The sequence below is a fragment of the Drosophila mojavensis genome, unplaced genomic scaffold (assembly GCF_018153725.1).
Source record: "Drosophila mojavensis isolate 15081-1352.22 unplaced genomic scaffold, ASM1815372v1 contig_108, whole genome shotgun sequence".
NCBI lineage: Eukaryota > Metazoa > Arthropoda > Insecta > Diptera > Drosophilidae > Drosophila > Drosophila mojavensis.
The window spans coordinates 1,945,640-1,971,994 of NW_025318636.1; the positions used below are offsets into that span (position 1 = coordinate 1,945,640).

Here is a 26,355-nt window from a genome sequence, read left to right on the forward strand (position 1 = left end):
AATATTTGAAGGATATAATCGTACGAAATAAGACTAGAAATAGTAAAGCATTTGTACAAAGGTTGTTGGGTATAATAAGTACCTCTGGAGCGTCGGCTCCCTTCTTATATTGGTTTAATAATTGAATGAATATTATATCTTTAAATAATTTGGTTTAGCCTTAGTATGTAGAATCATACCTACACGTGCTCGTTCTGTCGCTGCCGTCAGTTTGTTATGTATTAATGGTTACAATATTACAAAATATTGATAAGAACAAAATAGTAAAGGAAACAGAATGAGAATCAGAATAATGAAAATCACTGCGCAACTTTGGTAACAAGTGTATACCAACGATTACGCCTGGGCAATGCGAGTGATTTCCCTAAGATGACTTGAAAGCAAGGATTTTGTTAATGGAAGAGAGGGATAGAACTCTAAGGAAAATTATAATATTAAACAAGTAAGAAAACTCTAGTGGAGACTGCTCGACTAGATACTACCCTGAACCAAACTAATAAAAAGGCCCATTTAGTATGGCTAAAATTTAAATTGCGATGTATTTAAAAATATAAATGAAATACAAAACTCATTTAATTAATAAATAAATATTTTGAAACAATTAAAAAAATCAGTTGCGCGTTTGGAATTCGAACGCCACCTTAGTTTTGGAAGCTGCGCTGGCAAAATTGAAAAAGATTCACTGCTGCAGCGCCATCTAGCAAAACTAAACCAAGCTAACAGCTGTCCTAGAAGAAGTTTGAATGTATGTGTGCACACGTATATTGTTGTAGCTGCTGTACGTGCGTTTGTTAATTGGCCAAACATAACGTCGATTGACTTAACGGAATTTAATGAAATTTTCAGCACATGAATATCTGACAAATTAAAAAAAAAATGAAAAATCATTCACAATTAGCTATATAGTGGCTTCTGACTTGAACTTGAATGTTTTTATTCGATAAAAACATAACGGGATGATTTATCGAATTTTAAAAGCAAACTCGACATCCGCGCTGTATATGCGGTCATTTAAAAAACAAATCAATCTTCAGAAATCGACGCGTTCAAACATACGTACAGACGTCGCTCTGATCAAGAATATATATACTTTGTGGGGTCTGCCACGCCTCTTTCTGCCTGTTACATACATTTCAACAAAACCATTATACCCTGATTTCCCATTGAAAATGGGTTCAGGGTATACAAAATATAACGGACGAAAAAAAGTTACATTAACAAAAAGAACGAATCAATCAGAAAAATAATCCCTAAATGACAATACCTATTATTGATATCATATTAAACGTACTACATATTATAGATTTGCGATTTTATTTATTTAATACTAACATTTAAATAAGATTCCCAAATGTCAAATAAAGCATTCACAGATGATTTTTAATTACTATTCGCCTTCTCAAACACATTACGTAATGTCTAATTAAATGTATTTTCTTTTTACAGATTGATGATATTACCATTGAATCTTCTTCAAGTTTGGAAATTTTAAGAAGAGTTGCAGCGTTGGAGGCTGAAAATAAGGAAATTCGAAATATTGTTTCAAATTTTGCTCAACTGTATAATGATATGCTGAAACGTATTTCAATTATCGAAAATAACAGAATTTTAAATTAAAATATATTAGTGGCTTGATACGAATAATCATGAAAAAAGTAATAATAAGCGAAAACCAAATATTTACAAAATTGTATGAATTATTGTCAACTCCATTATATACTTGATTTGTATTTATGAGACAAGAGCAAGAATATGACGCTAATAACTGATATGTATAACCTGATGAGATAATAAAAAAAAAAAGTATTTGGAATATTAACAATTTTTAAGAAATAACCCTTTTTATACCCTGAACCCATTTTCAATGGGAAATCAGGGTATAATGGTTTTGTTGAAATGTATGTAATAGGCAGAAGGAGGCGTGGCAGACCCCACAAAGAATATATATTCTTGATCAGGGCGACGAGCTGAGTTGATCTGGCCCTGTCCGTCTGTCCGTATGTTTGAACGCGTCGATTTCCGAAGATAAAAGAGCTAGAGACTTGAATTTTTTTTTTAAATTACCGTATAAACAGCGCGGATGTCGAGTTTGCTTTTAAAATTCGATAAATCATACCGTTATGTTTTTATCGAATAAAAACATTCAAGTTCAAGATGCCACTACAGCTAATTGTGAATGATTTTTTTTTTTTTTTAATTTCTCAAATATTCAATATAATATGTAGATCATATGCTGAAAGTTTAAATTTTATTCAGTCAAAAATTAATTAAAAATCAATTAAATATTTGGCCAATTAACAAACGCACGTGCAGCCGCTACAACAGCATTGTATACGTTCATTCAAACTTCTTATGGAACATTCTTTGAATCACATCAGCTGTTAGTTTGGTTTAGTTTTGGTAGATGGCACTGCAGCAGTGAATCTATTTGAGTTTTGACAGCGCAGCTTTTAGAAGTGAGGTGGCGTAGTGAGTAGCTGCGTGACGCTCGGTCGAGAAGTCCCGTCGATTTCAGAAGATATAAGAGCTAGAGACTTCAAATTTTTTTAAAATGTCCGTGTTTACAGCGCGTATATCGAGTTTATCACTAAAAATCGACAAATCATCCCGATTTTTTTATCGATAAAAACCCTTATCGAAAATCAGTTATAAAATTATATCTCCTACATCTTTCGAACTACAGTCTCCCAATTTTGAATGTATATTTATATGCATTTTATACAAATTCGTTTTTTGTTAAAATTTACCCGCCACCCCTAAATCACCTTTGTAAAAGGCGTATTTCAAATACTAGAGACTTATGCTTTTGCAGGTGCACGCATATTATTGTTATAATTACGATCTACAAATTTCATGAAGATCGTATGTCCACAAAAAAAGTTATGAAACAATTAAGTTCTCATATTAAGCGCACACTGCAACCCATGCGTGTTTATGCGTGGGTGCTTGTGTGTATGTTTTTGTGTGTGCACGTGTTTCTTGTGTAAGCAGAAATACGCAAAAAATTATTGAAATAGCTATTGCTCGAAGGGTTCAGGGGATCTCGTAGTCGAGCAGTCTCGACTAGAGCTTTCTTACTTGTTATTAGTTAGTTATCTTTTGTTAGTTATCTTTTGTTACCGAACCGGCAAACAGTTTTTATTATTTTATATGGCTTGGGAAGCACGCAGGATCCTTTTTGGTGTAAGACCTACTTACTTTCTCTTACTTTCGTTTCATTTATTTATTTATTTTACTTTTTTCTTTTCTATATTGTTGCCAGACTTATTCTCTTCCGAAAGGGAAGCCCAAAGTATTCCTCTTTGGTTCTAAGACCTATTGTAAGGGTTATTCCACGATCGAATAGAAGGTCTCTGCAATTCATGTTTTTATTTTTGCATATTTACGCTTTGCTTGTTGATTAGAGATTTCCAGATAACCGCCTTTTAGTTAGTGCTTTAAACTTAACTTTGACCTCTAGGTTCCTTTTAATTTATACGGAAACCCATCATTCAACACAGGTGGAAATTGTGACGTTTATTTTTTATGACATTTGTCTTACGGGAAGGATTTGAACCTCGATACGAGAATAAATCTCGTACCACCATTATGCCTGCAAATTTCTTTTATTTTCGTTTTAAGAGTCGTCTCGGCACGGATTTGAACCTAGGTATTGCCAATACCACCATTTAGCCACGATTTCTTTTATGTTATAGAATTATCTAGTGCACCAACACTTGCTAGAAATTATTTTATTATATATTGTATTATGTTATGGCAAGCACTTTTACCCCATTACTTTGCAAATCACAGAAGTACTTCATAATTTTGCCAACAATTGCCCTATTGGATTGGAACAATTTATTTGTACTTGCTTTTTTAATAAGTTATTTTTATAGAATTATTGACACGTCACCATTTCCCTTTACTTCCGTGAAGAATGTGGGTCCCTGCTCGGGCGCCAGTTAAGCGCTCCCACACTAGAGTACTAGTGATTGGGGACGCTGTGTTGGGTTCTTGTGAATATATAACAACTTTGTGTTCAATGAAATAATATATTTTGTATAATTTGGAACAATAGGTCTAAACTCTCTCTAGTCCGAATATATACTAAACTAAATGTGTTCTACTGGTTAGGTTCTCCCCTTGAATGTCTGACTGGACTCTCCAGCCTCCTTAGATTGTCGAAAGTCTTAACTTATATTCACAAGAACCCAACACAGCGTCCCCAATCACTAGTACTCTAGTGTGGGAGCGCTTAACTTACATACATTAGAGTTCTGGTAGTGTACTCGTTGGTGATAGTCTTCCAAATATTTAAAACTTTTCATGTATTTGGAAATCAAAATTTATGAAACAAGACTCTAAGATCCGAGTTAAAGCTTCAAGTTGACCAAAAGAAATCTAACACAAATCAAACCAAGGGAAACATGTGGGAGGGACAAACGAAACATTAAGATGTACTTATTTTGGGTTACTTGATATTTTCAAGTAATGTTTGCCAGCTGTTCACATCTATAGCAAATGGTTTAGAAATCGAAAATAAATGCTGAAATTACAACGAGTAAAAAAAACTCTAGTCAAGAGTGATCAACAAGATACTACCCTGATGCAAACTATTAATATTTTGAATTTCTATATATTTAAAAAAAATAATAGTTTTGAATGTATGTATATATATTCATAAAAATATAATATTAAGTGTAGATGGACATTAGTGTATAGTTACAAATTTTGCCAGGATACAGTCTTAAACTTGCATATAAGCAATGAAAACTGTTTTCATTTAGTGGATGGATCCCGTTGTTTTTATACGCTGAACCCATTTTCAATGGGAAATCAGGGTATAATGGTTTTGTTAAATGTATGTAACAGGCAGAAGGAGGTGTGGAAAACCCTATAAAGTATATATATTCCTGATCTGGTCGAAAATCTGAGTCGATTTAGCTCTATCCGTCCATCCGTCTGTCTGTCTGTATATATCACGCGCATATCGAGTCTTTCTTAAAAAAAACGATCACTTGGCCAGTTATTTTGTTATCGATTAAAAACTTTATCGCAAATCAGTAATAAATTTATACCTGCTCCATCTTTAGAGCTAGAGTCGACAAATTTTTAATGTAGATTCATATGTACTTTATAGAATTTCGATTTCTTTTAAAATAAAAACAATTTCAAAGTGCTCAAATATTTGAAGGATATAATCGTACGAAATAAGACTAGAAATAGTAAAGCATTTGTACAAAGGTTGTTGGGTATAATAAGTACCTCTGGAGCGTCGGCTCCCTTCTTATATTGGTTTAATAATTGAATGAATATTATATCTTTAAATAATTTGGTTTAGCCTTAGTATGTAGAATCATACCTACACGTGCTCGTTCTGTCGCTGCCGTCAGTTTGTTATGTATTAATGGTTACAATATTACAAAATATTGATAAGAACAAAATAGTAAAGGAAACAGAATGAGAATCAGAATAATGAAAATCACTGCGCAACTTTGGTAACAAGTGTATACCAACGATTACGCCTGGGCAATGCGAGTGATTTCCCTAAGATGACTTGAAAGCAAGGATTTTGTTAATGGAAGAGAGGGATAGAACTCTAAGGAAAATTATAATATTAAACAAGTAAGAAAACTCTAGTGGAGACTGCTCGACTAGATACTACCCTGAACCAAACTAATAAAAAGGCCCATTTAGTATGGCTAAAATTTAAATTGCGATGTATTTAAAAATATAAATGAAATACAAAACTCATTTAATTAATAAATAAATATTTTGAAACAATTAAAAAAATCAGTTGCGCGTTTGGAATTCGAACGCCACCTTAGTTTTGGAAGCTGCGCTGGCAAAATTGAAAAAGATTCACTGCTGCAGCGCCATCTAGCAAAACTAAACCAAACTAACAGCTGTCCTAGAAGAAGTTTGAATGTATGTGTGCACACGTATACTGTTGTAGCTGCTGCACGTGCGTTTGTTAATTGGCCAAACATAACGTCGATTGACCTAACGGAATTTAATGAAATTTTCAGCATATGAATATCTGACAAATTTAAAAAAAAAAAAGAAAAATCATTCACAATTAGCTATATAGGGGCTTCTGACTTGAACTTGAATGTTTTTATTCGATAAAAACATAACGGGATGATTTATCGAATTTTAAAAGCAAACTCGACATCCGCGCTGTATATGCGGTCATTTAAAAAACAAATCAATCTTCAGAAATCGACGCGTTCAAACATACGTACAGACGTCGCTCTGATCAAGAATATATATACTTTGTGGGGTCTGCCACGCCTCTTTCTGCCTGTTACATACATTTCAACAAAACCATTATACCCTGATTTCCCATTGAAAATGGGTTCAGGGTATCACAAAATATAACGGACGAAAAAAAGTTACATTAACAAAAAGAACGAATCAATCAGAAAAATAATCCCTAAATGACAATACCTATTATTGATATCATATTAAACGTACTACATATTATAGATTTGCGATTTTATTTATTTAATACTAACATTTAAATAAGATTCCCAAATGTCAAATAAAGCATTCACAGATGATTTTTAATTACTATTCGCCTTCTCAAACACATTACGTAATGTCTAATTAAATGTATTTTCTTTTTACAGATTGACGATATTACCATTGAATCTTCTTCAAGTTTGGAAATTTTAAGAAGAGTTGCAGCGTTGGAGGCTGAAAATAAGGAAATTCGAAATATTGTTTCAAATTTTGCTCAACTGTATAATGATATGCTGAAACGTATTTCAATTATCGAAAATAACAGAATTTTAAATTAAAATATATTAGTGGCTTGATACGAATAATCATGAAAAAGTAATAATAAGCGAAAACCAAATATTTACAAAATTGTATGAATTATTGTCAACTCCATTATATACTTGATTTGTATTTATGAGACAAGAGCAAGAATATGACGCTAATAACTGATATGTATAACCTGATGAGATAATAAAAAAAAAAGTATTTGGAATATTAACAATTTTTAAGAAATAACCCTTTTTATACCCTGAACCCATTTTCAATGGGAAATCAGGGTATAATGGTTTTGTTGAAATGTATGTAATAGGCAGAAGGAGGCGTGGCAGACCCCACAAAGAATATATATTCTTGATCAGGGCGACGAGCTGAGTTGATCTGGCCCTGTCCGTCTGTCCGTATGTTTGAACGCGTCGATTTCCGAAGATAAAAGAGCTAGAGACTTGAATTTTTTTTAAATTACCGTATAAACAGCGCGGATGTCGAGTTTGCTTTTAAAATTCGATAAATCATACCGTTATGTTTTTATCGAATAAAAACATTCAAGTTCAAGATGCCACTACAGCTAATTGTGAATGATTTTTTTTTTTTTTAATTTCTCAAATATTCAATATAATATGTAGATCATATGCTGAAAGTTTAAATTTTATTCAGTCAAAAATTAATTAAAAATCAATTAAATATTTGGCCAATTAACAAACGCACGTGCAGCCGCTACAACAGCATTGTATACGTTCATTCAAACTTCTTATGGAACATTCTTTGAATCACATCAGCTGTTAGTTTGGTTTAGTTTTGGTAGATGGCACTGCAGCAGTGAATCTATTTGAGTTTTGACAGCGCAGCTTTTAGAAGTGAGGTGGCGTAGTGAGTAGCTGCGTGACGCTCGGTCGAGAAGTCCCGTCGATTTCAGAAGATATAAGAGCTAGAGACTTCAAATTTTTTTAAAATGTCCGTGTTTACAGCGCGTATATCGAGTTTATCACTAAAAATCGACAAATCATCCCGATTTTTTTATCGATAAAAACCCTTATCGAAAATCAGTTATAAAATTATATCTCCTACATCTTTCGAACTACAGTCTCCCAATTTTGAATGTATATTTATATGCATTTTATACAAATTCGTTTTTTGTTAAAATTTACCCGCCACCCCTAAATCACCTTTGTAAAAGGCGTATTTCAAATACTAGAGACTTATGCTTTTGCAGGTGCACGCATATTATTGTTATAATTACGATCTACAAATTTCATGAAGATCGTATGTCCAAAAAAAAGTTATGAAACAATTAAGTTCTCATATTAAGCGCACACTGCAACCCATGCGTGTTTATGCGTGGGTGCTTGTGTGTGTATGTTTTTGTGTGTGCACGTGTTTCTTGTGTAAGCAGAAATACGCAAAAAATTATTGAAATAGCTATTGCTCGAAGGGTTCAGGGGATCTCGTAGTCGAGCAGTCTCGACTAGAGCTTTCTTACTTGTTATTAGTTAGTTATCTTTTGTTAGTTATCTTTTGTTACCGAACCGGCAAACAGTTTTTATTATTTTATATGGCTTGGGAAGCACGCAGGATCCTTTTTGGTGTAAGACCTACTTACTTTCTCTTACTTTCGTTTCATTTATTTATTTATTTTACTTTTTTCTTTTCTATATTGTTGCCAGACTTATTCTCTTCCGAAAGGGAAGCCCAAAGTATTCCTCTTTGGTTCTAAGACCTATTAGGGTAAGGGTTATTCCACGATCGAATAGAAGGTCTCTGCAATTCATGTTTTTATTTTATGCTTTGCTTGTTGATTAGAGATTTCCAGATAACCGCCTTTTAGTTAGTGCTTTAAACTTAATTTTGACCACTAGGTTCCTTTTAATTTATACGGAAACCCATCATTCAACACAGGTGGAAATTGTGACCTTTATTTTTTATGACATTTGTCTTACGGCAAGGATTTGATCCTCGATACGAGAATAAATCTCGTACCACCATTATGCCTGCAAATTTCTTTTATTTTCGTTTTAAGAGTCGTCTTGGCACGGATTTGAACCTAGGTATTGCCAATACCACCATTTAGCCACGATTTCTTTTATGTTATAGAATTATCAAGTACACCAACACTTGCTAGAAATTATGTTATTATTTATTGTATTATGTTATGGCAAGCACTTTCACCCCATTACTTTGCAAATCACAGAAGTACTTCATAATTTTGCCAACAATTGCCCTATTGGATTGCAACAATTTATTTGTACTTGCTTTTTTTAATAAGTTATTTTTATAGAATTATTGACACGTCACCATTTCCCTTTACTTCCGTGAAGAATGTGGGTCCCTGCTCGGGCGCCAGTTAAGCGCTCCCACACTAGAGTACTAGTGATTGGGGACGCTGTGTTGGGTTCTTGTGAATATATAACAACTTTGTGTTCAATGAAATAATATATTTTGTATAATTTGGAACAATAGGTCTAAACTCTCTCTAGTCCGAATATATACTAAACTAAATGTGTTCTACTGGTTAGGTTCTCCCCCTTGAATGTCTGACTGGACTCTCCAGCCTCCTTAGATTGTCGAAAGTCTTAACTTATATTCACAAGAACCCAACACAGCGTCCGCAATCACTAGTACTCTAGTGTGGGAGCGCTTAACTTACATACATTAGAGTTCTGGTAGTGTACTCGTTGGTGATAGTCTTCCAAATATTTAAAACTTTTCATGTATTTGGAAATCAAAATTTATGAAACAAGACTCTAAGATCCGAGTTAAAGCTTCAAGTTGACCAAAAGAAATCTAACACAAATCAAACCAAGGGAAACATGTGGGAGGGACAAACGAAACATTAAGATGTACTTATTTTGGGTTACTTGATATTTTCAAGTAATGTTTGCCAGCTGTTCACATCTATTGCAAATGGTTTAGAAATCGAAAATAAATGCTGAAATTACGAGTAAAAAAAACTCTAGTCAAGAGTGATCAACAAGATACTACCCTGATGCAAACTATTAATATTTTGAATTTCTATATATTTAAAAAAAAATAATAGTTTTGAATGTATATAATCTTAAGTGTAGATGTATAGTTACAAATTTTGCCAGGATACAGTCTTAAACTTGCATATAAGCAATGAAAACGGTTTTCATTTAGTGGATGGATCCCGTTGTTTTTATACCCTGAACCCATTTTCAATGGGAAATCAGGGTATAATGGTTTTGTAAAATGTATGTAACAGGCAGAAGGAGGCGTGGCAGACCCCATAAAATATATATATTCTTGATCAGGGCGAAGAGCTGAGTCGATTTAGCTCTGTTCGTCTGTCCGTCCGTCCGTCTGTCCGTATGTTTGAAAGCGTCGATCTCAGAAGATATAAGAGCTAGAGACTTGAAAACCAGTAATAAATTTATATCTCCTACATCTTTAAAGCTAGAGTCTCCAAATTTTATATGTAGATAAAATATATGCATTTTATACAATTTCGGTTTTTGTCAAAATTTACCCCCCACCCCTAATTCACCCCCTCACCATCACATTTGTAAAAGGCGTATTTCAAATACTAGGGACTTGTGCTTTGGAATTAAGTTATTCAAGAAATAAATTCTTGTAATGTTGCCCACACTGCAGCGCAGCCCAAGCGCAGTCGCTGCTTACTGCGCAGTTAGCAGAGCGCGTTCTAATACGTGCGTGTGCATGTATATGTGCCGAAAAGAAGTGCAATGATTAGAATATCAAATTAGAGGGTACAGGGTATCTTCTAGTCGAGCAGTCTCGACTAGAGTCTTCTTACTTGTTATACTCTGAACCCATTGAAAGTGGGAAATCAGGGTATAATGGTTTTGTTAAAAGTAAGTAACAGGCAGAAGGAGGTGTGGAAAACCCTATAAAGTATATATATTCCTGATCTGGTCGAAAATCTGAGTCGATTTAGCTCTATCCGTCCATCCGTCTGTCTGTCTGTATATATCACGCGCATATCGAGTCTTTCTTAAAAAAAACGATCACTTGGCCAGTTATTTTGTTATCGATTAAAAACTTTATCGCAAATCAGTAATAAATTTATACCTGCTCCATCTTTAGAGCTAGAGTCGACAAATTTTTAATGTAGATTCATATGTACTTTATAGAATTTCGATTTCTTTTAAAATAAAAACAATTTCAAAGTGCTCAAATATTTGAAGGATATAATCGTACGAAATAAGACTAGAAATAGTAAAGCATTTGTACAAAGGTTGTTGGGTATAATAAGTACCTCTGGAGCGTCGGCTCCCTTCTTATATTGGTTTAATAATTGAATGAATATTATATCTTTAAATAATTTGGTTTAGCCTTAGTATGTAGAATCATACCTACACGTGCTCGTTCTGTCGCTGCCGTCAGTTTGTTATGTATTAATGGTTACAATATTACAAAATATTGATAAGAACAAAATAGTAAAGGAAACAGAATGAGAATCAGAATAATGAAAATCACTGCGCAACTTTGGTAACAAGTGTATACCAACGATTACGCCTGGGCAATGCGAGTGATTTCCCTAAGATGACTTGAAAGCAAGGATTTTGTTAATGGAAGAGAGGGATAGAACTCTAAGGAAAATTATAATATTAAACAAGTAAGAAAACTCTAGTGGAGACTGCTCGACTAGATACTACCCTGAACCAAACTAATAAAAAGGCCCATTTAGTATGGCTAAAATTTAAATTGCGATGTATTTAAAAATATAAATGAAATACAAAACTCATTTAATTAATAAATAAATATTTTGAAACAATTAAAAAAATCAGTTGCGCGTTTGGAATTCGAACGCCACCTTAGTTTTGGAAGCTGCGCTGGCAAAATTGAAAAAGATTCACTGCTGCAGCGCCATCTAGCAAAACTAAACCAAACTAACAGCTGTCCTAGAAGAAGTTTGAATGTATGTGTGCACACGTATACTGTTGTAGCTGCTGCACGTGCGTTTGTTAATTGGCTAAACATAACGTCGATTGACTTTATTTATTTATTTATTTATTTTCTTAAAGCTATTGACAAAAATGAGAGTCAATTTTAATTTAAAAAAGCCTATACAAAGTACACGATATAATTTCAATAGTAACACCAACCCGATGGGGGTATTTTATTTGCCAGTCCGGCCGGCTATGCCCACGTCTCACAGCCAAATATGGTCAGTGATACTATTGAAGCTATGAAAAGAAAGTGTTAGTAAGAAAACTTAAAAAAATAAAATATTAAAATGTAGGTTATTAAACAATATTTAGCATACTTAAAATAATTCTTAAAATAATAATAAAAAATATAAAAAAATAATAATAATAATAAAAAAAATAAAATAAAATAAATAAATAAATAAAAGGAGTTAAAAAAAAACAATAATAAAAAAGAAAAAAAGAATAAAATAAGAAGAGGTAAAAGTATAGAAAAAGAAAAAAGGCCGGTAATAAGAGAAGTTGCAAGAAAAGTTAATAAAAAGAATAAGAAATAATAAAAAGAAAAGAGTAATGGAAGAGCCAAAAATAGAGTATAAGAATAGAATTGAGAAATCACTAACACAACATTAGCAGCAAAAGCGTATGCCAATGCTTATGCCTGGGCATTGTGAGTGATTTCCCTAAGATAAGCTGATAGTACACTTTTTATTTTAGGAGGAGAGAGCTCTAAGGAAAAAACGTGATAATATTTATTAAAATTAACACAAAGAACATGAAACGCACTGTGCAAAGAATAATCCCTAGTGCACACAGGTAAATGAAGCGGACGATAGTGTCTAGTTGCTCGGGACGGAACCAAAAAATTTAGACGACCCAACAAAGAGGACGAATCAATATCACCACTAATCAATTTATGCAGAAAAACAATTCCTAAAATTGTTCTGCGATTGGTTAGCGATGGAAGATCAATTAGCTGGAGCCTACTATGATAAGACGGTAATCGTAAATTACTGTCCCATCTAAGGTCTCTTAAGGCAAAGAGAAGAAACTGTTTTTGGACCGATTCGATACGATCCTGATACAGTTTATGTTGCGGAGACCATACGACAGAACAATACTCTAGGATAGGACGCACAAGCGAAGTAAATAAGCGCTTGGTAATAAAAGGATCTTTAAATTCCTTAGACCAACGTTTAATAAAGCCAAGCGCACTTTTGGCTTCATTAATTATGGTAGAAATATGAAGATTAAAGTTAAGTTTACAGTCAAAGAATACACCAAGATCTTTGACTGTAAAGATGCGTCGTAAGGAATTATTGCTAATTTTATAATCAACAATTAGAGGAACGGTACGACTGAAGGTCATTGTCATACACTTTGAGCAATTTAGGTCAAGCTGGTTTGCCACACACCAAAGTTGAAATGCATTTAGGTCATCTTGAAGGTGAAGATGTCCATTTGCCCTGGAGTATGGAAGGCAAAGTTTTACATCATCAGCATACATAAATATAGTGGAATACGAGATACAACTAGGAAGGTCATTTATAAAAAGGGAAAAGAGCAATGGGCCCAAATGGCTACCCTGAGGTACACCAGACGAAACAAAGATAAGTTTAGACATAGCTGTTCTCAGCAAGACTCTTTGGGTTCTACCCGTTAAATAGGATGAAATCCAAGAGACAAGACTGGGTGAAAATCCTAAGCGTTCAAGCTTAAGAATTAGTATGTAATGATGTACTGAGTCAAATGCTTTACTGAAGTCCGTATAAATAACATCGGTTTGCATTTTTTTGGAAAAGCTGTCATTAACAAGCGACGTGAACTCAAGTAAATTAGAGGACGTAGATCGATTTTGAACAAAACCATGTTGAGATGGTTGAATAATCGATTTGCAAAAATGCTGCAAGGCCGATGTTATGATTTTCTCAAATAACTTCGGAATAGCAGATAATTTCGCGATGCCTCTATAATTGGAAATATCAGATCTTCCACCTTTTTTATATAAGGGAATGATGAAAGATTCTTTCCAAATTGAAGGGAACACAGAAGTATCCAAGGACAAGTTAAACAATTTTAGTAATTGTGACTGAAGAGAAACACTGCACTCTTTAATCACACAACTAGGAATATTATCAGCACCAGGAGAGAAAGATGATTTCAATGTCTTAATGGCTGCAGCCAGAGAGGATGCAGTAACTTTGGGAGTATTTATAGATCCATATTCAGGAAGAGAATAAGGATATGAGTTGCTGTAGAGATCAGCAGAAGAATAAGTGGATTGAAAAAAATCAGCAAATAGATCAGAGGAATCCTGATCATTGCATGTTTTTTCACCTCCAAGGACAAATGAGGACGGCAAACCAGAGGATTTACGCTTCGAGTTTACAAATGAGAAAAATTGTTTGGGATCACGAGTAAACTGACGTTTGCAACGTGTAAGATAATTCTCATAACAGCTAGAATTTAAAAGATTGAAGTTTGACTTGGCAATGGAATATTTGGACCAGTCAATACTTGAACCAGACTTTTTGTAATTTTTAAAACATTTAGTTTTAATGTTTCTCAAGTTCGAAAGAGTTTTGGTGAACCAAGGTGGCTTATTTGAAACTGGCGAAATACGGCGGAGAGGGACACAAACATCCAGAATAGAGTTTAAGGTAGAATAAAAAAAACGATGCTGCTAAATTAATATCAACCGACTCATATAAAATAGACCAGTCTGTTGAATTAATTAGTTCGTTAAGCAAAACGAAATTGCATTTACGATAACAGCGACTAAGTTTAGAAGGCATTGGAGTATTAGAGGGAGGATTGTCGATAGTTAATAAAACCTCTAAAGTGGGATGATATATATCCTCAGGTAAGGAGAAAGGAGTTGATCTCGCGACATTAATTAGCGAATCATGATTAACAAACACAAGATCAAGAGTGCGATTAAGATGGTTTGAAATAGAGTTCATCTGAAACATAGACAGGTTAAACAATTCATCAAAAAGATAGTGATCAATTGTCGGAATAAAGTAATTTGCATTACAAGTTGAAGACCAAGAAGTGTTCGGAATATTAAAATCACCCAACACAAGAAGACAATCTCTATCATTTACATGTTCATTAACTTGTTTAATACAATTTATGTGGTGAGCATAAACTTGTACATCAGAAGAGGGAGGGATATAAGAACATGTGATGTATAATGAGCACGATGGCAGAGTTAATTTAACCGCTATAATCTCCACATCATAAAGGGACGAAAAGGTAAACAATTCAGAGTGGATAATGGACTTAACCGCAATTAACACCCCACCACCTCTGCGCGACGAACGGTCGAGTCTATAAATAGTGAAATTACTTGAAAGAATTTCACTATTATGAATATTACTACTTAGCCATGTTTCAGTGAAAGCGATAATATCATATTGTACACTGAAACTATGCAAGAAAAGACTTTTAAGTTTTGAGTTTAAGCCACGTACATTTTGATAAATCAGGGACAGCTGAGAAGAGGTTTGTAAGTAATTTAGTTTTTTGGTACAACGTTTGATGAAGATTGCACCGAAGGTAAATTTACTGAAATAGGCATCGATCTGTTACGATTTTTGGGTTTAAATTCATGAACAACTACATGAGGTGGCCAGAAATTAGGGTCACAAAGGGTTTTAAAGTGTTCTACAGGCACATTGATTTTGAACGAAGCAATTTCACGCGGTGTCGCGAAACTAAACTTCGATATAAAAACATTAACCGGAATCTTATTTGAGATAAAAGCCGATACTGCCTCAATGGTAGTGTCAGATGAAAGCCTAGATAAGAAAACTTGCTTTCTAGGAGAGACAACAGATAAGGTAATGCTATGAGAGGCTGACTTATTGACACTCATTGTTTGAGCAACAATAGAAGTAGCATCCAAATTTGGGACAGGGGCTTGAGTTTCAATAGAAGCCTCAATAGGAGAAACAGATATGGGACAAGGTGAAGGAGGATCTAGAGAATTGGGAGCCGACGACAAAACAGAAGCGCAAGGTGAGGGAGGAGCAAGCGAATTAGGTGACGGTACTATTACAGAAGGAGTTACCGACAACAAAGGAGTATCCAATTGAGAGAGAGGACTTTCAAAGCCGTACTGATTTAAGATTTCCTCAGCAGCAGCCATGTCACTGGTCAACTGCATAGAAATCTTCTTCAGTTTTAAAAACTGAGACCTCACAGCACTATACATTTTAGAAAAGTTTATTTGTTTTTCCAAACAAATCGGACAAGACCAGCGTATGCCTCCACTACCAGCTTTAGTAGTAGACATAATCTTGTCATATTCACGCCCAGTAAGACCTGCACACTTAGTATGCATCATGTTATCACACAGCCAGCAACTTATAAATTGCGCTTGTGCAGAATCAACTGTTTGCCTGAAAGTGCAAGCTTTTTTGCAGCAACTCATATTGGCAATCGGGATAGATCACAAAATTACTGAATGTAAACAGAAATGTCACAACAAAGAGAGGTATAAATGTGTTGAGAGCGAGTCCAACAACAAACAGCCGTTACAGAGCGCAACGAAAATATATGTTGAGAGAGCGAGTCAACAACAAAAACAGCCGTTACGGAGCAGATCAAAAGTCCTCAGCGAGAGAGTATACTTGCACACCACAAAAATCAAAGATTCAAGAGAGGCAAATACAACAACCGTAGATAGTGAGAGCAACTTATGCACACACTCACACAAACTTAGAAAGAGTGAACTGGGGAGAGCGCCAACAAATAGAAACACTAAAGCAAAAATGCAAATAATGAAACTAATGAACCGACACTGCACACAAAGCTTCACAAATTAAAAAAGCAAATTATTAAAAACGCAGTGAACAACGGATCAAACCTTGCACAGGATAATATAGATATTTGCTATATACAACCGAACCGCAATTATGTGAAATTTAATAAAAATAATTAACTAAGAAAGCAAGAATAATTGAAGAGCACAATAGTAAACACGTCTGTTAACTCTCACTGAGAACTCTCTTTTAACGGAATTTAATGAAATTTTCAGCATATGAATATCTGACAAATTAAAAAAAAAAAAAAATGACAAATCATTCACTTGAATGTTTTTATTCGATAAAAACATAACGGGATGATTTATCGAATTTTAAAAGCAAACTCGACATCCGCGCTGTATATGCGGTCATTTAAAAAACAAATCAATCTTCAGAAATCGACGCGTTCAAACATACGTACAGACGTCGCTCTGATCAAGAATTTTTATACTTTGTGGGGTCTGCCACGCCTCCTTTTGCCTGTTACATACATTTCAACAAAACCATTATACCCTGATTTCCCATTGAAAATGGGTTCAGGGTAAAAATATATAAATGAAATAAAAACCTCATTTGCTTATACAGTGTAAAACATTTACCCAAAGGTTCATATGTATATGAGCTAGAGACTTCAATTTTTTTTTTAAATGACCGTATATACAGCGCGGACATCGAGTTTGCTTTTAAAATTGGATAAATCATCCCGTTATGTTTTTATCGAGTAAAAACATTCAAGTTCAAGTCAGATGCCACTATAGTTAATTGTGAATGATTTTTCATTTTTTCAAATTTCTCAAATATTCAATATAATATGTAGATCATATGCTGAAAGTTTCATTAAATTCCGTTCAGTCAAAAATTAATAAAAAATAATCAAATATTTGGCCATTTAACAAACGCACGTGCAGCAGCTACAACAGCATCGTATGCGTGTGCACACATACATTCAAACTTCTTCTAGAAACATTCGTTGAATCACATCAGCTGTTAGTTTCGTTTAGTTTTGGTAGATGGCGCTGCAGCAGTGAATCTATTTGAGTTTTGCTAGCACCACCTGCAGAAGTGAGGTGGCGTAGTGTGTTAGCTGCATGACGCTTGATCGAGAAGTTGCGGTTCGAATCCCGATCCGGTGCAGCTGATGTTAATTTTTTTAATTGTTTCAAAATATTTTTATTTTTTCATAAATGAGTTTTCTATTTAATTTGTAAGGTGGCCTTTTTGCCCACCTTACATATTGCATTCTAGCTGTCGAGTTTACTGGAGTTTGTAGTGAGTAAGTTAGCAGTAAGTTATATTTGTAGTGAGTAAGTCAGTAGTAAGTTATATTTGTAGTAAGTAAGTTGGTTAGTGAGTTATATTCGTAGTATGTAAGATAGTGAAAGGAAATGAATTGGATTATAGTCATTAAGTTTATATCTGTAGTTTTGTAGCCATTAAGTTTACATTCTGGAGTCATTGATTATTTTGGTAGATAGTAAGTAGGCTAAGTGTTAGATAGTTAAGTAGATATAGGTGTCATAGTCGTTAGCTTTAGATAGTAGGCAAAATTCAAATTAGTAGGCGGGCACGCGATCAGCAATGCAACCGTGCGGTTTTGAAAGCTCGCGGTGGTGAATTGCATTGCTGGTCGCGTGGTAAAATCTGCACAGCGGCAGAAGAGGCTTGAAAGCTGCGTGCAGTATTTAGTTAGTTTTGAGCTCTCGATGCGAGCAGTTGATAGCAAAGAAAATAAGAAACAGATAAACGAGGGGTAAAGGACGTAAGGTAATAATATGGAATAAAAATGTTAAATGTATCTATAGAAATGATTGTGTACTCATTTGTAGTTGATTTGACAACAATAATCTACTAATAATAACAACACTAACTGGTGGTTAGAACGAGGGCAATCCTGTTCGCCAGAAGGCCAAAACTCTGGCACACAAAATCGCGTGGTCTGGAGTGAACGCCGGCGACAACGCTGGGCGTTCCTCGATCTGCGATCCACCAACGATAGTAGCCCCACTAATACCCCGCAATATGCCTTTGTAGCCCCGACCCCAGCAATCTAGAGTGCGCTTGATCGCGCCACTCGATCGCTGCAGCCATCCCACGTGCAAGCGTGTGCGGGCGTGGTCGGCGAGTTCGGGCTGCGTGGCCATTTAATACTTAACGACTCCCCCACCCTCTCCCATTTCTCTAACCACGTGTAGTCCCGTATTAATTTACAAATGTCTTGTAAGTTGTGGCCCTGGGCAGACTGAGACTCTGACCCCGGCTGAAAAACATAACCTGTAAAATTGTAACCTTACAAATTTATATTTTGAAATACACCGAATTTTAAATTTCAGACATACTAAATGGGCATTTTTATTTGTTGGGTTCAGGGTAGTATCTAGTCGAGCACTCTCGACTAGAGTTTTCTTACTTGTTTCTTTTATATATTGTTGCCAGACTAATTCTTTTCCGAAAAGGAAGCCCAAAGTATTCCTCTTTGGTTCTAAGACCTACTAGGGTAAGGGTTATTCCACGATCGAATAGAAGGTCTCCTGCAATTCATGTTTTTATTTTTGCATATTTATGCTTTGCTTGTTGATTAGAGATTTCCAGACAACCGCCTTTTAATTTTGTTATATAGTTAGTGCTTTAAACTTAACTTTGACCACTATTTTTCCTTTTAATTTAGACGGAAACCCATCATTCAACACAGGTGGAAATTGTGACGTTTATTTTTTATGAAATTTGTCTTACGGCAAGGATTTCAACATCGGTACGAGAATCAATCTCGTACCACCATTATGCCTGCAAATTTCTTGTATTTTCGTTTTAAGAGTCGACTCGGCACGGATTTGAGCCTAGGTATTGCCAATACCACCATTTAGCCACGATTTCTTTTATATTATAGAATTATCTAGTGCAACCACACTTGCTAGAAATTATGTTATTATTTATTGTATTATGTTATGGCAAGGACTTTCACCCCATTACTTTGCAAATCACAGAAGTACTTCATAATTTTGCCAACAATTGCCCTATTGGATTGGAACAATTTATTTGTACTTGCTTTTTTAATAAGTTATTTTTATAGAATTATTGACACGTCACCATTTCCCTTTACTTCCGTGAAGAATGTGGGTCCCTGCTCGGGCGCCAGTTAAGCGCTCCCACACTAGAGTACTAGTGATTGGGGACGCTGTGTTGGGTTCTTGTGAATATATAAAAACTTTGTGTTCAATGAAATAATATATTTTGTATAATTTGGAACAATAGGTCTAAACTCTCTCTAGTCCGAATATATACTAAACTAAATGAGTTCTACTGGTTAGGTTCTCCCCTTGAATGTCTGACTGGACTCTCCAGCCTCCTTAGATTGTCGAAAGTCTTAACTTATATTCACAAGAACCCAACACAGCGTCCCCAATCACTAGTACTCTAGTGTGGGAGCGCTTAACTTACATACATTAGAGTTCTGGTAGTGTACTCGTTGGTGATAGTCTTCCAAATATTTAAAACTTTTCATGTATTTGGAAATCAAAATTTATGAAACAAGACTCAAAGATCCGAGTTAAAGCTTCAAGTTGACCAAAAGAAATCTAACACAAATCAAACCAAGGGAAACATGTGGGAGGGACAAACGAAACATTAAGATGTACTTATTTTGGGTTACTTGATATTTTCAAGTAATGTTTGCCAGCTGTTCACATCTATTGCAAATGGTTTAGAAATCGAAAATAAATGCTGAAATTACAACGAGTAAAAAAACTCTAGTCAAGAGTGATCAACAAGATACTACCCTGATGCAAACTATTAATATTTTGAATTTCTATATATTTAAAAAAAATAATAGTTTTGAATGTATGTATATATATTCATAAAAATATAATCTTAAGTGTAGATGGACATTAGTGTATAGTTACAAATTTTGCCAGGATACAGTCTTAAACTTGCATATAAGCAATGAAAACGGTTTTCATTTAGTGGATGGATCCCGTTGTTTTTATACCCTGAACCCATTTTCAATGGGAAATCAGGGTATAATGGTTTTGTAAAATGTATGTAACAGGCAGAAGGAGGCGTGGCAGACCCCATAAAATATATATATTCTTGATCAGGGCGACGAGCTGAGTCGATTTAGCTCTGTTCGTCTGTCCGTCCGTCCGTCTGTCCGTATGTTTGAACGCGTCGATCTCAGAAGATATAAGAGCTAGAGACTTGAAATTTTTTTCCCTAGGTCCGTGTATACCACGCGCATATCGAGTTTTGCTTTAAATATCGATAACTTTTCCCGTTATTTTGTTATCGATTAAAAACATTATCGAAAACCAGTAATAAATGTATATCTCCTACATCTTTAAAGCTAGAGTCTCCAAATTTTATATGTAGATAAAATTTATGCATTTTATACGATTTCGGTTTTTGTCAAAATTTACCCCCCACCCCTAATTCACCCCCTCACCATCACATTTGTAAAAGGCGTATTTCAAATACTAGGGACTTGTGCTTTGGAATTAAATTATTCAAGAAATAAATTCTTATAATGTTGCCCACACTGCAGCCCAAGCGCAGTCGCTGCTTACTGCGCAGTTAGCGCAGAGCGCGTTCTAATACGTGCGTGTGTATGTATATGTGCCGAAAAGAAGTGCAATGATTAGATTAGATCGAGCAGTCTCGACTAGAGTCTTCTTACTTGTTATACTCTGAACCCATTGAAAATGGGAAATCAGGGTATAATGGTTTTGTTAAAAGTAAGTAACAGGCAGAAGGAGGTGTGGAAAACCCTATAAAGTATATATATTCCTGATCTGGTCGAAAAGCTGAGTCGATTTAGCTCTATCCGTCCATCCGTCTGTCTGTCTGTATATATCACGCGCATATCGAGTCTTTCTTAAAAAAAACGATCACTTGGCCAGTTATTTTGTTATCGATTAAAAACTTTATCGCAAATCAGTAATAAATTTATACCTGCTCCATCTTTAGAGCTAGAGTCGACAAATTTTTAATGTAGATTCATATGTACTTTATAGAATTTCGATTTCTTTTAAAATAAAAACAATTTCAAAGTGCACAAATATTCGAAGGATATAATCGTACGAAATAAGACTAGAAATAGTAAAGCATTTGTACAAAGGTTGTTGGGTATAATAAGTACCTCTGGAGCGTCGGCTCCCTTCTTATATTGGTTTAATAATTGAATGAATATTATATCTTTAAATAATTTGGTTTGGCCTTAGTATGTAGAATCATACCTACACGTGCTCGTTCTGTCGCTGCCGTCAGTTTGTTATGTATTAATGGTTACAATATTACAAAATATTGATAAGAACAAAATAGTAAAGGAAACAGAATGAGAATCAGAATAATGAAAATCACTGCGCAACTTTGGTAACAAGTGTATACCAACGATTACGCCTGGGCAATGCGAGTGATTTCCCTAAGATGACTTGAAAGCAAGGATTTTGTTAATGGAAGAGAGGGATAGAACTCTAAGGAAAATTATAATATTAAACAAGTAAGAAAACTCTAGTGGAGACTGCTCGACTAGATACTACCCTGAACCAAACTAATAAAAATGCCCATTTAGTATGGCTAAAATTTAAATTGCGATGTATTTAAAAATATAAATGAAATACAAAACTCATTTAATTAATAAATAAATATTTTGAAACAATTAAAAAAATCAGTTGCGCGCTCGGAATTCGAACGCCACCTTAGTTTTGGAAGCTGCGCTGGCAAAATTGAAAAAGATTCACTGCTGCAGCGCCATCTAGCAAAACTAAACCAAACTAACAGCTGTCCTAGAAGAAGTTTGAATGTATGTGTGCACACGTATACTGTTGTAGCTGCTGCACGTGCGTTTGTTAATTGGCCAAACATAACGTCGATTGACCTAACGGAATTTAATGAAATTTTCAGCATATGAATATCTGACAAATTTAAAAAAAAAAAAGAAAAATCATTCACAATTAGCTATATAGGGGCTTCTGACTTGAACTTGAATGTTTTTATTCGATAAAAACATAACGGGATGATTTATCGAATTTTAAAAGCAAACTCGACATCCGCGCTGTATATGCGGTCATTTAAAAAACAAATCAATCTTCAGAAATCGACGCGTTCAAACATACGTACAGACGTCGCTCTGATCAAGAATATATATACTTTGTGGGGTCTGCCACGCCTCCTTCTGCCTGTTACATACATTTCAACAAAACCATTATACCCTCATTTCCCATTGAAAATGGGTTCAGGGTATACAAAATATAACGGACGATACTGTCCAATTATTCGGGACGTAACAGAAAAAAAGTTACATTAACAAAAAGAACGAATCAATCAGAAAAATAATCCCTAAATGACAATACCTATTATTGATATCATATTAAACGTACTACATATTATAGATTTGCGATTTTATTTATTTAATACTAACATTTAAATAAGATTCCCAAATGTCAAATAAAGCATTCACAGATGATTTTTAATTACTATTCGCCTTCTCAAACACATTACGTAATGTCTAATTAAATGTATTTTCTTTTTACAGATTGACGATATTACCATTGAATCTTCTTCAAGTTTGGAAATTTTAAGAAGAGTTGCAGCGTTGGAGGCTGAAAATAAGGAAATTCGAAATATTGTTTCAAATTTTGCTCAACTGTATAATGATATGCTGAAACGTATTTCAATTATCGAAAATAACAGAATTTTAAATTAAAATATATTAGTGGCTTGATACGAATAATCATGAAAAAGTAATAATAAGCGAAAACCAAATATTTACAAAATTGTATGAATTATTGTCAACTCCATTATATACTTGATTTGTATTTATGAGACAAGAGCAAGAATATGACGCTAATAACTGATATGTATAACCTGATGAGATAATAAAAAAAAAGTATTTGGAATATTAACAATTTTTAAGAAATAACCCTTTTTATACCCTGAACCCATTTTCAATGGGAAATCAGGGTATAATGGTTTTGTTGAAATGTATGTAACAGGCAGAAGGAGGCGTGGCAGACCCCACAAAGAATATATATTCTTGGTCAGGGCGACGAGCTGAGTTGATCTGGCCCTGTCCGTCTGTCCGTATGTTTGAACGCGTCGATTTCCGAAGATAAAAGAGCTAGAGACTTGAATTTTTTTTTTTAAATTACCGTATAAACAGCGCGGATGTCGAGTTTGCTTTTAAAATTCGATAAATCATACCGTTATGTTTTTATCGAATAAAAACATTCAAGTTCAAGATGCCACTACAGCTAATTGTGAATTTTTTTTTTTTTTTAATTTCTCAAATATTCAATATAATATGTAGATCATATGCTGAAAGTTTAAATTTTATTCAGTCAAAAATTAATTAAAAATCAATTAAATATTTGGCCAATTAACAAACGCACGTGCAGCCGCTACAACAGCATTGTATACGTTCATTCAAACTTCTTATGGAACATTCTTTGAATCACATCAGCTGTTAGTTTGGTTTAGTTTTGGTAGATGGCACTGCAGCAGTGAATCTATTTGAGTTTTGACAGCGCAGCTTTTAGAAGTGAGGTGGCGTAGTGAGTAGCTGCGTGACGCTCGGTCGAGAAGTCCCGTCGATTTCAGAAGATATAAGAGCTAGAGACTTCAAATTTTTTTAATATGTCCGTGTTTACAGCGCGTATATCGAGTTTATCACTAAAAATCGACAAATCATCCCGATTTTTTTATCGATAAAAACCCTTATCGAAAATCAGTTATAAAATTATATCTCCTACATCTTTCGAACTACAGTCTCCCAATTTTGAATGTATATTTATATGCATTTTATACAAATTCGTTTTTTGTTAAAATTTACCCCCCACCCCTAAATCACCTTTGTAAAAGGCGTATTTCAAATACTAGAGACTTATGCTTTTGCAAGTGCACGCATATTATTGTTATAATTACGATCTACAAATTTCATGAAGATCGTATGTCCACAAAAAAAGTTATGAAACAATTAAGTTCTCATATTAAGCGCACACTGCAACCCATGCGTGTTTATGCGTGGGTGCTTGTGTGTGTATGTTTTTGTGTGTGCACGTGTTTCTTGTGTAAGCAGAAATACGCAAAAAATTATTGAAATAGCTATTGCTCGAAGGGTTCAGGGGATCTCGTAGTCGAGCAGTCTCGACTAGAGCTTTCTTACTTGTTATTAGTTAGTTATCTTTTGTTAGTTATCTTTTGTTACCGAACCGGCAAACAGTTTTTATTATTTTATATGGCTTGGGAAGCACGCAGGATCCTTTTTGGTGTAAGACCTACTTAGGTGAGGGTGGTTCCATAATCATCTGGTCTCTCTCTTACTTTCGTTTCATTTATTTATTTATTTTACTTTTTTCTTTTCTATATTGTTGCCAGACTTATTCTCTTCCGAAAGGGAAGCCCAAAGTATTCCTCTTTGGTTCTAAGACCTATTAGGGTAAGGGTTATTCCACGATCGAATAGAAGGTCTCTGCAATTCATGTTTTTATTTTTGCATATTTATGCTTTGCTTGTTGATTAGAGATTTCCAGATAACCGCCTTTTAGTTAGTGCTTTAAACTTAATTTTGACCACTAGGTTCCTTTTAATTTATACGGAAACCCATCATTCAACACAGGTGGAAATTGTGACCTTTATTTTTTATGACATTTGTCTTACGGCAAGGATTTGATCCTCGATACGAGAATAAATCTCGTACCACCATTATGCCTGCAAATTTCTTTTATTTTCGTTTTAAGAGTCGTCTTGGCACGGATTTGAACCTAGGTATTGCCAATACCACCATTTAGCCACGATTTCTTTTATGTTATAGAATTATCAAGTACACCAACACTTGCTAGAAATTATGTTATTATTTATTGTATTATGTTATGGCAAGCACTTTCACCCCATTACTTTGCAAATCACAGAAGTACTTCATAATTTTGCCAACAATTGCCCTATTGGATTGGAACAATTTATTTGTACTTGCTTTTTTAATAAGTTATTTTTATAGAATTATTGACACGTCACCATTTCCCTTTACTTCCGTGAAGAATGTGGGTCCCTGCTCGGGCGCCAGTTAAGCGCTCCCACACTAGAGTACTAGTGATTGGGGACGCTGTGTTGGGTTCTTGTGAATATATAACAACTTTGTGTTCAATGAAATAATATATTTTGTATAATTTGGAACAATAGGTCTAAACTCTCTCTAGTCCGAATATATACTAAACTAAATGTGTTCTACTGGTTAGGTTCTCCCCCTTGAATGTCTGACTGGACTCTCCAGCCTCCTTAGATTGTCGAAAGTCTTAACTTATATTCACAAGAACCCAACACAGCGTCCCCAATCACTAGTACTCTAGTGTGGGAGCGCTTAACTTACATACATTAGAGTTCTGGTAGTGTACTCGTTGGTGATAGTCTTCCAAATATTTAAAACTTTTCATGTATTTGGAAATCAAAATTTATGAAACAAGACTCTAAGATCCGAGTTAAAGCTTCAAGTTGACCAAAAGAAATCTAACACAAATCAAACCAAGGGAAACATGTGGGAGGGACAAACGAAACATTAAGATGTACTTATTTTGGGTTACTTGATATTTTCAAGTAATGTTTGCCAGCTGTTCACATCTATTGCAAATGGTTTAGAAATCGAAAATAAATGCTGAAATTACGAGTAAAAAAAAACTCTAGTCAAGAGTGATCAACAAGATACTACCCTGATGCAAACTATTAATATTTTGAATTTCTATATATTTAAAAAAAAATAATAGTTTTGAATGTATATAATCTTAAGTGTAGATGTATAGTTACAAATTTTGCCAGGATACAGTCTTAAACTTGCATATAAGCAATGAAAACGGTTTTCATTTAGTGGATGGATCCCGTTGTTTTTATACCCTGAA

The 26,355-nt window shown here is 34.5% G+C and overlaps 3 long non-coding RNA genes across 3 annotated transcripts; all 3 read right to left on the reverse strand.

Moving 5' to 3' along the window:
* Nucleotides 1–3,097: 3,097 nt before the first annotated feature.
* LOC122757485 lies at nucleotides 3,098–3,999 on the reverse strand. The gene is made up of 2 exons (XR_006357531.1): nucleotides 3,387–3,999; nucleotides 3,098–3,315 (listed from the first exon to the last, which is right to left on the reverse strand). It is a non-coding gene; the product is annotated as an uncharacterized LOC122757485 (long non-coding RNA).
* A 4,262-nt stretch (nucleotides 4,000–8,261) lies between these two features.
* Nucleotides 8,262–25,584, reverse strand: LOC122757487. The gene is made up of 2 exons (XR_006357534.1): nucleotides 24,745–25,584; nucleotides 8,262–8,354 (listed from the first exon to the last, which is right to left on the reverse strand). It is a non-coding gene; the product is annotated as an uncharacterized LOC122757487 (long non-coding RNA).
* LOC122757492 lies at nucleotides 19,010–19,667 on the reverse strand. Its single transcript, XR_006357545.1, has 2 exons — nucleotides 19,565–19,667; nucleotides 19,010–19,491 (listed from the first exon to the last, which is right to left on the reverse strand). It is a non-coding gene; the product is annotated as an uncharacterized LOC122757492 (long non-coding RNA).
* Nucleotides 25,585–26,355: the final 771 nt, after the last annotated feature.